The sequence below is a fragment of the Gopherus evgoodei genome, chromosome 8 (genome assembly GCF_007399415.2).
Source record: "Gopherus evgoodei ecotype Sinaloan lineage chromosome 8, rGopEvg1_v1.p, whole genome shotgun sequence".
Lineage (NCBI taxonomy): Eukaryota > Metazoa > Chordata > Testudines > Testudinidae > Gopherus > Gopherus evgoodei.
In genome coordinates this window covers 67,366,241-67,380,951 of record NC_044329.1, presented here as the reverse complement: position 1 = coordinate 67,380,951, position 14,711 = coordinate 67,366,241, and positions in this window count along the sequence as shown.

Here is a 14,711-nt window from a genome sequence, read left to right as displayed (position 1 = left end):
TTCCTTTATTTCCTTATCCCAAAGGCCCAAGGGGGGCTCAGGCCCATCTTGGACCTCTAAAGCCTGAATCAGTACATGGTGAAGCTCAAGTTCCGCATGGTCTCCCTGGCCTCCATCATCCCCTCCCTGAATCCTAGGTACTGGTACTCTGCCCTCGATCTACAGGACAAGTACTTCCACATCCACATATTCGAGGGGCACAGATGCTTCCTCCTTCTCATGGTGGGACAGAATCATTACCAGTTCATGGTCCTCCCAATTGGTCTGTCCACTGCCCCCAGGGTGTTTACAAAATGCATGTTGGTGGTAGTAGCTTACCTCAGATGGTAGGGGGTCCAGATATTCCCCTATCTGGATGATTGGCTTGTCAATGGCATCTCCCGGTCGCTGGTGAGGGATCACGTGGTGCTCCTCCTGTCCACATGCACTGCCTTGGGCCTGTTGGTAAACAGCACCAAATCCACGTTAGTCCCAGTCATACGCATAGACTTTATCGGGGTGCTCCTGGACGCAGAATCAGCCAGAGCCTCTCTCATGTCGGCATGCACATATGTGGTCTGTCACACCAGATTCAGGATGAGGCCCCTCCAGCTCTGGTTGGCCTCAAAGTTTTCCCAGGCCACGGACAGGATGAACAAGATCTTCACCATGCTGGACTCTGTGATCGCCTCCCTATGGTGGTGGTCCGCCCCAAACAACATGTTCCAAGGGGTCCTGTTCAGGGACAGGGCACCGTCATTGGAGCTGGTGTCCAATGCATCAGACCTGGATTGGGGGGACCATGTGGGGAACTTTCAGACCCAAAATCTGCGGTCGGCTCAAGACCTGGTCCTACATATAAACGTCAAGGAGCTCAGGGCTGCACCGCTGGTGCGTATGGCCTTCCACTCTCACCTAAAGGGCAAGGTAGTCAGACTCCTCACGGACAACATGGCCTTGATGTTCTATATCAACAGGCAAGGCAGAGCTCAATCCTCTGCCCTCTGCTGCAAAGCCCTCAGGCTGTGGGACTTCTGTGTAGCCCATGCATCCACCTGAATGCCTTCCACCTACTGGGTGCCCAGAACGAGAGCGAGGATCACTTGAGCAGGGACTTTTCTTTGCAACACGAGTGGTCCCTCCACCCGGAGGTGGCCCACCAGCTCTTCCAAAGGTGGGGAACTCCCCAGGTGGACCTATTCATGACTCAGCAGAACTGGCATTGCCCCCAGTCCTACTTCCAGGGAAGCCTGGGGAGAGGCACTATCTCTGATGCCTTTCTCCTGTCCTGGTCAGACTGGCTTCTCTATGCCTTTCCCCCATACCCCCTAATCAGCAGGGTCCTAAAGAAGATAAAGTCAGACAAGGCCTGGGTCCTCCTGATTGCCCCAGCATGGCTCAGGCAGCATTGTTACAGGACCCTCACAGGCCTGGCGGTAACTCTACCGTGGCCATTGCCGCTCCACTCGGATCTGCTGTCTCAGGACCAGGACCGCCTCCTCCACCCCAACCTAGCGGCTCTTCACCTCATGGTGTGGCTGCTCAGCGGTTTGGTGGAGAGTAAAGGACATGCTTGGACCAGGTTCAGTGCATCCTCCTCGAAAGTAGATGGCCTTCCACTCGTCACGCTCATTTGGTGAAGTGGTCCCAGTTTTCTAGGTGGGCGGCGGACCAGAGCATCTCCCCAGTGACTGCCCTGATTCAGCTTATCCTTGATTACTTCCTCCACCTGAGGACCTAGGGCCTGGTGCCCTCGTCAGTCAGAGTACACCTGGCAGCCATATCAGCCTTCCATCTGCCGGTGCAAGGGCACACAGTATTTTCCCATGCTATGATTGGCTGATTCCTTCAGGGTTTGGGCCGTCTTTTTCCATATTCTAGACCCCCGGTCCCACAGTGTGACCTGAACCTGGTGTTGGCTTGTCTCATGGGGCTCCCGTTTGAACCACTGGCCACATGCTCCTGGTCTAACCTCTCATGGAAGGTGGCCTTCCTGATTGCAATCACATCAGCCAGGCGAGTCTCAAAGCTCAGGGCCCTGACCTCCAAGCTGCCATACATGGTCTTTCATAAGGACAAGGTCCAGCTCTGCCCACACCCTGCGTTCTTCCTGAAGGTGGACTCCACCTACCACATGGGTCAGGACATTTTTCTACTGGTCCTCTGCCCCAAGCCCCACGCATCCAGTGAGGAGCGCTGTCTCCACACGCTCGATGTGCGGCGGCATCTGGCTTTCTATCTTGAGCGGACTAAGCCATTCAGAAAGTCCTTGCAACTGTCCGTCGCCTCGGCTGAGTGTGTGAGGGGCCAGCTGATTTCCACCCAGCTGATTTCCAATTGGATCACTTTGTTCATCCGTTCCTGTTATGAGCTGCCCAGTGTCCCACCCCCCATCCACGGCTAGTCGGCTGTCTTCATGGCCCACGTCCCTATCCAGGACATTTTTAGGGCCGCCAAGTGGTCTTTGGTTCACACGTTCACTTCGCATTATGTGATCATCTCCCAAACCAGGGAAGACGTCGTCGGGTTCGGCCGGGCTGTCCTCCATCCTGAGAACTTGTGAACTTCTACCCACCTCCAACAGATATAGCCCTTTTCATGTGCAAGTCTGTATATAAATTGTGTGCATGATATAGGATTTTAGAACTTCTATTTCTATCTGACAACTTTTTAGTGCCTCTTTTCATTCCACATAATTGATGCACTCTCTTAGGGCTGAGGCCTTTCCTTCAAGAAATGGCTAATTTCAGCAAGTCCTGGACAATACCAACTACAGTATGGAGGAGCAAATGGGCTTGCTCACAAATTCTTTACCTATCTTGTTCCAACTGACTTCACCAGCAGCAAGAGCTAGTCTTAGATGTACTCCTGCAATTCTTATTCACAAAAGTGCTCAGAATGTAAGTAGTGTCATCGGTCTCAGTGGGATCTCGTGCATGCGTCCGGTCTGCAGGAGCAGGCTCTTGCTTGTCATTGGCAGAAAGAATAGACTTTGGCCAATAAACATACATCATCAGTTTCTCCTCCTTAGGGATTACTCTCTTTTAGGGCTTATTTCCTTGGCAGCACTGCATTATATATGTGTGTGTGTGTATACATATCTATATTAACATTTAGAAATACCTCTTTTTTCCTTGTCGGCAATGTGAATTTTATAGTTGTTGTTAGAAATACATTTTAATCTATATATTGATGAAGATAATGGGTCTGATCCTCTACTGTCTTGCATCTTACAAAGCTCTTTACAGAGAGAGAGTACAAAACAGAATCACTATGCAGTCACTAATGACAGAGCAGGTAAATGGCTGCACAAGATGCAGGACACTGAAGAATCAGGCTCTATCATTTTCATTTTTTCTGTTTTTTCCTTAGCACCATGTAGTCTCACAAAACAGCAACTGGAGACCAAAAATCTGCTTCTGTTCAATAGGCGAAGACATGCACAATTGATTCAGAGTGAGCACACGCTGGAATTTACGTGCAGCGAAGGATATATCCTCACAATCCCTTCAGTCAGGAAGTGTGTTATTGGGCACATGGACTTGCCTTCATGTATCTCTGGTAAATCTGCACTATATTTTGATAATTCAGTTTCTCAGTTTTATTTTGAAGGACATAAATCCACACCATGTAGAGGTCAAGCATAGGAGTTTATGATACACAGCGCTGGCGGAGGGTCACCTTGCTTGTTAGGCTCAGAGACACTGTCAATCAATTGATTACAATAGAATATATAGATTTTCCATGGACAGGGGAAAATGATGGGGTAGGCAGTTCCACACCCCTGGATAGGTTTTGCAGCAAGACAAGATAGCACATTAGCCAATGGTTAAAAGGTTACATAATGTCTCCGCCCATAGTCTCAAGTAAACATTTAATTAATACTTTGATGAAATGTTATTAGTATAAAATATATATGTTGAATTCTGATTTGGAGTCCATAGGAATGAAGCAACTCCTTTGATTGTCCAACAGGTACATTCCTAGGGGTTAAAGCAAAGAAACAGTGAAAGCATATGGCAATAAAGATTGTCTCCTTCATATCTTAAGGCAGGCATTGGTCCCTGGAAAGGGAGGTGAAAAGATGCCATATCTTGTACTAACATGCTAATTTTCATAAATTCAAGGTTAGATCTGTGGGAAGAACATTCCCTACAGAAGAAACTGACACAATAAGAACAGAGATCCTTTGTTCAATTTGCAACTTTTGAATAACACACAATTATTTAGTTCTTAGCTTCAATACCTGGCAATTTGCTGACCAGGACTATTTTAGCAAAACAAGATTATCAGTTTACCCAGCTTTCTCTTAGTTACTCACTATTTGCTAGGCCTCTGGTCTCTTGACCAAACTCTGGACTTTGGGTCTGAAAAAAAGGTGGCACAATCCATATACCAGGTTGTTATATAAAATGCACATAGATTTTAACCCTTCAATTTGATTTCTTGTGTACAGTCAAGTAGGTGCATGTAGAGTTGTGGACTGTGACACCTGCCCCTTCCATAATCACTCACAAGGCACTACACCACCCTCTGTAAGCATCACTTACGTGATGGTATTCTGTATTTTCCGCAGGGCTCCTGCCTCATTCAGGGTGAATTCATTGCTGTTCAGAGGGCCAGCACAAGGTAGGGCATAAATGGTGCATAAACCTTGTGCTGCTCTTCTGTGCCAGGATGAATTTCTCCTTCAGTAAGCAGATTAGATGGTAAATGAGAAGGTCTTTTACTGCATGAGTCGAGGTGCTCCAGACCACTGCAGAATGTATAGTGAATGAAACAGAGCTCACATTGAACACTGTCAGCAAAATGAGTATTAAACAGCTGCCTCAGTCATTGTTCAGCTTTCACTCTGAATGAGGCAGGGTTACTCGAGAAAAAATACAGTATGATTATGCAGTTAAAGGCCAGTCATAATGTATACACACAGGGAGCAAAGTTAAGGTTGTACAGGCAGTCTTAACTTTGGAATTTCCTGACTTTTGGGATGCTTCACTTTGTAGCCCTAACAGTCTTTTAACTTAGTTTTGTTGTATATATAGAAAATATATAGTGGTTTTGATGTCCATGTGCTAAACTGTAGAGCCATGTGATAAGCATATGCTTCTGACAGCATCCTCTGCCATTTGTCCACTTCCCCATCTCCCTGGGACTGCTTCTAACAACTGAAAACACTGTGCAGCTTCACATTTAGTATCACTTGTTTGGGATGGCCTTCCTCCTGCCTTTGGCATTTGTGAGTAATGTGGCCAATAAGGCAATGGGCTGCACGTAGAAAGATGAGAATGAAAAGTAATATTGAATAGTTATCTCATTCAGTGAGCACCAGCCAGCCTGTGCACTGAATGAGGCAGATGTCCTGCAGGAAAAATAGGGTGTGATCAGGTGATTAAAGACTTCAGTGTAATCCATATGCATATTTTGAATGCTTCATTTTGCAATCTTAACACTCTCTTAACATAGATTTTGATGGTGTTTTGTATGTAATACAAATATGTATAATCGAGAGTGTGAAAGAGAAAGGTACATACAAAATACAAGATATACAATTAAATGCATAGCTTGTAAAAATTAGTATCTGAATTAAGTGAATACAACCCAAGAAATTCAGAGCCACATCCTCAGCTGGTGTAAACTGACATAGCCTCATTGTGTTCAGGTGAAGTAATACTAATCTACACCAGCCGAGGATGAGGCTCGTAGTATTTTGGTCATTGTGCCTACCTCAGCCACATGAGGTTTTTACATGTGGGTTTCCCTAACATTGGACAAGGAGCCATTTTACACTTGCAGTATGAAAGCCAAAAAATTACATCATAACCATTTTTGCATAAGATTATTATAATTGTCATTGTTTCCCTTTAGAAACAGGAAAAAACTGTAGCCGTCCACCTGCTATTGAGAATGGAGACATAACTACTTTCTTGGAAAAAGGATACACACCTGGCTCCTTTGTAGAATTCAAATGCCAACAATTTTATGCAATGGAAGGACAGAACAGATCTTTTTGTGACAATGGAAATTGGACAAAAGCACCACTTTGTTTAGGTAAAAAAAAAACTACTTTCTTAGGCTTTGAGGTTTATGTAGAAATTCACTGAATCAGACTCATCACTTGTGTAAACACAAGTGCTTACTTGGCAGGTTACCAAGACAACCACACCTTTTTCTTGTTTTAGAGCCATGTGCTATCTCAGTGGAAGAAATGGAAAACCAGATGGTAGAGCTGAATGGGAGACCAAATGAGAACATGTCACAATGGGTGTACCTAAAACGTGGTGATTTTCTTGAGCTTCACTGCAAACCAGGATATGTATTTGCAACTAATTTGTCTCAATCTACTTTTATGGTGCGATGCAATGGAAATCCAATTGTCTATCCGGAATGCAAAGGTAGGTGGAGATGGGCTCTACTGAGTATCTCAAATATCCTGCTTTCAGCAGAGGGCAGTCTGCAATGATAGGAATAAGTGAACGGGAAAGAGCTGATTCTTCGCTCTCATCACTACAGTGCAGCGGGGAAAGCCTTCCAGACTGGACTTGTGTTAGGCTAATTACTTTTCAGGGGCTAATAGACACCATGAGGCAGATTCTCCCTGGTCCATTCTGACGCCTTGAGTTAATTTAATAACCAAGTGGCATTTATTTGTCATACAACAATTGTAAAAATGTAAATGAGTTACTGTCTGTTACTAGGCATATCTAAGGCTATTTCAGATGTTACTGAATCTGTTCACAGAGTATTTAATGGTAGTACTCAGAGGCCTTCTCAGAAACACAGTGTTGGGAGCAGCTCAGCCCTCTTTTGATAACAGAACTGAGGTCTATAATGGGAAATCTGAGTTTGTGCCTGGAGCTTGGTTTGTCACTATCGGGTATGAAAGTGCTGGGAGTGGGAGCAATGTACAGATGGTATGCAGTGGTGGATTAGTCACTGGGCCAATGGGGCCCATGCCCAGGGTCCCTGGACAATTGGGGGGCCCTGGAAAAATGGGCACCCCTGTAGCCCATCCTGCTCTGTCCACCCAGCGCTCCTGCCTGGGGGGGATCCCCCTTCCCCCACCCCTGGTCCCTGGCAGGAGCACTGGGTGGGTAGAGCTGGGCAAGCCCCTGCACCCTGACCTTGCTCCCCAGCAGGAGCACCTAGTTGGATGAGGATGACTGCAGGTAGAAGGGGTGGGGCCCACTTGCTCTGGCCCAGGGCTCCACAAAAGGATAATCTGCCTCTGAGGCTATGGTCAACTGCTGGGTGTAACAGTTTGTAACTACAGGATAACACAATGTCCTTTACATTTCTAAGCTACCAGTCCTGAGACAGCATATTTACCAGAGCTGGACTGAAAAATGGAGAAACAATTTTGTGAAAAGTGTTGACATCTGTTGGTTTTACCATTTTGCAAGGTTTGAAATAGAGCAATTTTCATTTTAATGTTTTCCCCACAAAATATATTTCCTTTTTAACTTCAATATATTTAATGTTATTTTTTCCCATCAATCCTCCCCATTTTTTTTTTTTTGCATCTTACTGCAAATAAATGAATAATGTCCAGGGTTCTTCTTCGAGTGATTGCTCATGTGTATTCCACAGTAGGTGTGCATGCTTGCTACATGCACCAGTGCTAGAAGTTTTACCCTTAACAGTACCCGTGTGGGAAAAGCAACGCTGCAACCCCTGGAGTGGCACCTCTATATCGCCCTATAAGGGGAGCTGCATGCTCCCCACACCCTCAGTTCCTTCTTGCTGCCAGTGAAGGTAGTCAGAACTTCTGCTCCAGCTTTGCTGCAGCCTTTCTAGTTGACCCTAGTGGTACCACTAGTTTAGTTTTGTTAATAGTTTCAGTTGTTAAAGTGGGATCGGGGCATGCCCCATGCCCCAAGTTTCAAATCCTGTGACTCCTGTCGCCATTCTATGCCAAGAAGTGATCCACATGCTGAGTGTTTCCGCTGCTTGGGATAGACTCACGTGAGTGAATGCTGCAAGATCTGCAGGTTATTCAAACCACGGACTAAGAAGGAGAGGGACATCAGGCTTCGCGCTCTCCTGATGGAATCGGCGCTGGCCCCAACTCCGGCACACCGACCAGACTCGAGGCGCCCGGCACCGCATCCTCAGTGCATAGTGAGGTCCTCTCCACTAGCTGGCACCGCTCCCCTTCCAAGAAGCAGGGGAAGACATCCATGTCGCAGTCGTGCCAAGAGAAAGAGAGGGGTGAGGCTGGTCCCGTGCTGCGCAGCCCTCGATTTTCCCAAACCCCTGCCCCCGGCGCCAGGCCCAAGATCTCTGGCGCGTTTTGAGTGGACCAGCCTGGTACTGTCCGCGTGTGCCTCTCCTGTCCTCAGGATGCCGTTGACACCAGAGGCCCTGCAGGCCACACGAGACATCATGAGCTTACTGGTACCTGAGGTGCCTCAATGATGAGGTTAACTGTAAAGAAATAAGAAGTAATGGAATGGATAAGACAGAGTCTGTTTGGGAAAAAAATCACATTGGGAAAGAAAGCTACTAGAGCCTCCTCAGCTTGGAGTGTGCTACAGACCGCTGACGTCTGATTTCAATATGGATAGAGACCTCTTTAATGTTTTTAATGAAGTAAACACTGATGGGAATTGTGTGATTATGGGAGACTTTAACTTCCCAGATATAGACTGGAGGACAAGTGCTAGTAACAATAATAGGGCTCAGATTTTTCTGGATGTGATAGCTGGTGGATTTCTTCACCAAGTAGTTGAAGAACCAACAAATGGGAATGCCATTTTAGATTTGGTTTTGGTGAGTAATGAGGACCTCATAGAAGAAATCGTTGTAGGGGACAACCTTGGTTTGAGTGATCATGAGCTATTTCAGTTAAAACTAGATGGAAGGATAAACAAAAATAGATCTGGGACTAGGGTTTTTGATTTCAAAAGGGCTAACTTCAAAGAATTAAGGAAATTAGGAAAGTGGATTGGACTGAAGAACTTGTGGATCTAAAGGCAGAGGAGGCCTGGAATTACTTCAAGTCAAAGCTGCAGAAACTATCAGAAGCCTGCATCCCAAGAAACGGGAAAAAAATCATAGGCAGGAGTTGTAGACCAAGCTGGATGAGCAAGTATCTCAGAGAGGTGATTAAGAAAAAGCAGAAAGCCTACAAGGAGTGGAAGATGAGAGGGACTAGCAAGAAAGATACCTTACTGAGGTCAGAACATGCAGGGATAAAGTGAGAAAGGCCAAAAGCCATGTAGAGTTGGACCTTGCAAAGGGAATTAAAACTAATAGTAAAAGGTTCTATAGCCATATAAATAAGAAGAAAACAGTGGGACTGCTAAACTCTGAGGATGGAATGGAGGTTAAGATAATCTAGGCAAGGCCCAATATCTAAACAAATACTTTGCCTCAGTCTTTAATGAGGCTACTGAGGTGCTTAGGCATAATGGTAGGATGACAAATGGGAAAGAGGATATGGAGGTGGATATTACTACATCCTAGATAGAAGCCAAACTCGAGCAACTTAATGGGACAAAATTGGAGGGCCAAGATAATCTTCATCCAAGAATATTAAAGGAACTAGCACATGAAATTGCAAGCCCATTAGCAAGAATTTTTAATGAATCTGTAAACTCAGGGGTTGTACTGTCCGACTGGAGAATTGCTAACATAGTTCCTATTTTTAATAAGGGAAAAAGAAGTGATCTGAGTAACTATAGGCCTGTTAGTTTAACATCTGTAGTATGTAAGGTCTTGGAAAATTTTTTGAAGGAGAAAGTAGTTAAGGACATTGAGGTCAATGGTAATTGGCACAAAATACAACATGGTTTTACAAAAGGTAGGTCATGCCAAACCAACCTCATCTCCTTTTTTGAGAAGGTAACAGATTTTTTAGACAAAGGAAACGCAGCGGATCTAATTTACCTTGATTTCAGTAAGCCATTTGATACAGTTCCACATGGGGAATTATTAGTTAAATTGGAAAAGATGGGGATCAATATGAAAATTGAAAGGTGGATAAGAAACTGGTTAAAGGGGAGACTACAACAGGTTGTACTGAAAGGTAAACTGTCAGGCTGGAAGGAGGTTACTAGTGGAGTTCCTCAGGGATCAGTTTTGGGACCAATCTTATTTAATCTTTTTACTACTGTCCTTGGCACAAAAAGTGGGAATGTGCTAATAAGTTTGTGGATGACACAAAGCTGGGAGGTATTGCTAACACAGAGAAGGACCGAGATATCATACAGGAAGATCTGGATGACCTTGTAAACTGGAGTAATAGTAATAGTATGAAATTTAATAGTGAAAAGTGTAAGGTCATGCATTTAGGGATTAATAACAAGAATTTTAGTTATAAATTGGGGACACATCAGTTGGAAGTAACAGAAGAGGAAAAGGACCTCGGAGTATTGGTTGATCACAGGATGACTATGAGCCGCCAATATGATATGGCCGTTAAAAAGGAGAATGTGGTTTTAGAATGCATCATGCGAGGTATTTCCAGTAAAGATAAAGAGGTGTTAGTACTGTTATACAAGTCACTAGTGAGACCTCATCTGGAATACTGTGTGTAGTTCTGGTCTCCCATGTTTAAGAAGGATGAATTCAAACTCGAACAGGTACTAGGAAGGGCTACTAGGATGATCCGAGGAATGGAAAACCTATCTTATGAAAGGAGACTCAGAGCTTGGCTTGTTTAGCCTAACCAAAAGATGGCTGAGGGGGGATATGACTGCTCTTTATAAATATATCAGAGGGATAAATATTAGGGAGGGAGAGGAATTATTTAAGCTTAGTACCAATGTGGACACAAGAACAAATGGATATAAACTGGACACTAGGAAGTTTATACTTGAAATTAGACGATGTAAGATAGGGTGGGATTTGAGTTACTATAGAGAATTCTTTCCTGGGTACTGGCTGATGAGTCTTGCCCACATGCTCAGAGTTTTACTCATCACCATATTTGGGATCAGGAAGGAATTTTCCTCCAGGGCAGATTGGCAGAGGCCCTGGAGGCTTTTTGCCTTCCTCTGCAGCATGAGGCACGCGTCACTTGCTGGGGGATTCTCTGCAGCTTGAGGTCTTCAAACCACAATTTGAGGACTTCAATAACTCAGACATAGGTTAGGAGTTTGTTATAGGAGTGGATGGGTGAGATTCTGTGGTCTGCATTGTGCAGGAGGTCAGACTAGATGATCATAATGGTCCCTTCTGACTTTAAAGTCTTTGAGTCTATGAGTCCCACAGCAAGCCGCCGCTAAGTGCTCATCAGACATCCCTGGAACAGCACAGTCCTCACTCTGAGACCCACTCCTTGTCTCATTCGGTGCAGTCATCTCACAGCTTGCTTCAACTGTCCACACCTGTCAGGCCAAGAGGCTCGCCACCAGTCTTGAGGCCCCTCCATGCCATGCAGTGATGGGCACAGGCACTGGGACAGGCACTGCAGATACTCCTCTTCATGTTGCAACGTGGTCCCACCATCATTGATGTTGATGCTCATTTTCCAGTTCCTGCTCGGCCGGACGTTGCATGTGGGGCTTCCCTCGTCATTCACCGGCACCGGATCGCCATAGCTCCAGACGGCGGGGCGACTACCAGAGCAGCATGTCTGCAGGGTACTTCTCCTCGACATCGAGGTCCTGATCCCACGGAAGGCACCGTAGCAGCCACCGTCATTCTCACTGCTCCTATGGGACTGTTGCTCGATGGTGACCTCAGCATTGGCAACCAGCCGCCCAACTCTGGGTTGTGCAGCTCAGCCGGAACAGCTGCTGCCACAAGGCCCCCAACTTGGTCAGTGGTAAGGGGCACTGTGGCAGGGACAGTGGTGTCAATGGGCACTGTGGCCACAGATGCCTGCCCAGAGGGGAACGTGTTCGGTTGTTGGGGAATCCCAGGGCTCTGTCGGCTTTTCCTTTCCGACAGAGGAACAGGTCAGGAGGCCCTGGGTCAGCGGCTCCGCACCTGGACTCTGACCTGCGACTTGACCCCCAGGTACCGCCCGAGGCCCTTGGCTCCATGCTGGCCCTTTCCCCCATACCAGATGACACTGTAGTAGCACCCACAGCCCGCTATTCCACAGGAGGATTTCAAGGCGAATCAAGATCTCCTGAAAAGAGTGGAATCCGACCTCCAACTCCAAGCTGAGGAGTTGGAAGATCCGTCTGACTCGCTTTTTAATGTGCTGTCATCCTCAGCACTGGGCTGCCTGGCCCTATCCTTGCACCAGGGAGTGGCCAACATCTCTAATACTTTGTGGCAGACTCCCGCTTCCTTGGCTCCTATTTCCAAAAAGGTGGAGAGGAAGTACTTTGTGCTGGCTAAGGACCACGAGTACATATATTCCCACCTGGCACCTAACTCACTTGTGGTGAAATCTGTAAACCATCAGGAGGATAAGGATGCCAGGAGACTAGATGCATTTGGAAGGAAAGTTTATTCTTTGTCAAGCTTCCAGCTCAGGGTGGCCAACTATCAGTCTCTGCTGAGCCAGTATGATTTTAACTTATATAGGTCCCTACTGAAGTTTGAACCTCTCCTCCCAGAGTGGGACAGAAAGGACTTCAAGGCTCTGGTAGAGGAATGGGCAGCGACGGTGGAAGTGACCCCTCAGGCAGCTTCGGACGCCGCAGATATTGCAGCCTGTTCGATGGCTTCCATGATTTCCATGTGCAGGGCGTTGTGGCTCCTCCTGTCCGGGCTGTCGGCGAAGGTCCAGTCCCTTATGCGGGACCTGCCCTTTGATGGGAAAGTGCTGTTTGCCAACCAGATGGATGTCCATCTGCATGGAGTGAAGGATTCCCATACCTCCCTGAAAACCTTGGGCCTCTATGTTCCTCCGGCTAAGGACTAGCCCAAGCTGCAAGCATCGTCTCCACCTGTGCGAAGCAGATACAAGCCCCCGTCTAAGAGACCGAGAGACCAGAGGCATTGGCCTCACCATCAGTCCCGCCCAATCCCACAGCCTGGGCCCTCCAAGGGAAAGAGGCAGTGTTGACTATCTGCAGGGGGGCACCAGGCCTGTTTCTGGGGAGACACCCCGATTAATAAAGTGTTGTGTTCTGCAACCGATTGTCTGTCTACCTTCCGAGTGGCATGGTCCTGGGTCACGTCGGACCAATGGGTCCTCAACTCTGTTTCAAAGGGCTACATGTTGCAGTTCATTTCACTCCCACCCCCCATTCCATCTGGGCCCAGGGGACCCAGAGCAGGCCCACCTCCTAGGGCAGGAGGTGGCGCGTCTGGTGCACCTAGGGGCGGTCGAAAGAGTACCAGTAGAACTCCAGGGCAGAGGCTTGTACTCCAGATATTTCCTGATTCCCAAGGCGAAGGGCAGTCTCAGACCCATCCTAGACCTGTGGGCCCTCAACAGGTTTCTGGTCCGCTCCAAGTTCTGCATGGTGTCCCTTGCCTCTATTATTCCCTCTCTGGACCTGGCATTCCAAGGCTCACAAACAGGATAAGAAATCATGTAGACTGGCTAACCTGCCAATACCAAGCACCGAGTCATGCACACCTTCCATATCAGGCCCCCCTTAAGTCAAGAGACCCGCTGATTCTTCTTGGAGTAATGTCCCTATGGGTGCTCCACTGTAGGTGTGTCTATGTCCCTTTGTTGCTGATTGGAGAACTTTGGTAACAGTGTCCATTCAGCCCTCACATGAGCTGCTCCTCTCCTACCATGAGGCTAGCCAGCATATGTGGGCAAACCCTCCTCAGTTTCTTCTCAATTGCCGCTGGGCAGAGATGGAGCTGTAGCTATCTGTTCACGGATTGTTAACTCTTTTAGAATTTCTAATTTTTAGCTTCCCTTTAAGCCTTTTTTCTTTCTTTATTTCATTTATATTTAATTTTGGTTTCTGCCCTCCTCCCCCTCCCCCAAAAAAAAGAAAAAAGAAAAAGGCTTTGTCTTTCCGTGTGTTGGGGGGACTACTCTGGAAAAGAGTATGGCCATCTCCCTGGGCTTCAAAAGGTGCCTCAGCTTTAAGGAAACTATCCTGGTGACAGATGGACACTCAGAGTGTGTTCGCTGCCTGGGAGAGAAACAAATTCCACAAAAATGTGGCTTGTGTCAGCAACTAAAGTTTAGATCCAGGAATGACAGAGAATTGAGGCACAAACTCCTACTCACAGAGTTATCCCTCCAACCTCTGGAGTTCTGACAGGAGCCCTCACCACAACCCTCTACTTCGAATGGAGGTGAGCCCAGGGAGATGTTGGTGAGCCACTCTTGTAAGGCCTCTAAGTAAAGGTCTGTGAGTCCCCATAGTGAGCCCTGATCAAGCTGAAAATGATCTCAGACTCAATCAGTATCATCAGTAACAACGGCACAAAAACTATCTAAATCTGGTACCCAGGGTATGCGCGATACTGAACTGACAGAGGAAGTCAGGTTGCCTGAAGACCCAATGGGCACAGCCATCATGGAGGTGTCATGGAGGTGCAAAAAACATAGAAGATCCACCCCAGGGAATGCTCTGTCAGTATGGAAATTAACATCCGTACTATCTGTGGTGCGCCAGGCACCAACAGACCTCGCTATCAGCCCCTTTGGTAGAAGCCTCTCGGCCCTGACAACCACTGCCAGTACTTTGTCTGATGCACTGGACTTGTCTCTACACAGTAGTGGGGTCCCAGTACTGAGATCACACAATGCCCTTGACTTTCTGATGACTTCCTGCCACATACCATCCTTTTTGTTGTTAGAGTCAGAAAGTGAGCAAGAGGATATGGTTTCCCACCACTCTTCTCACCCACCATAT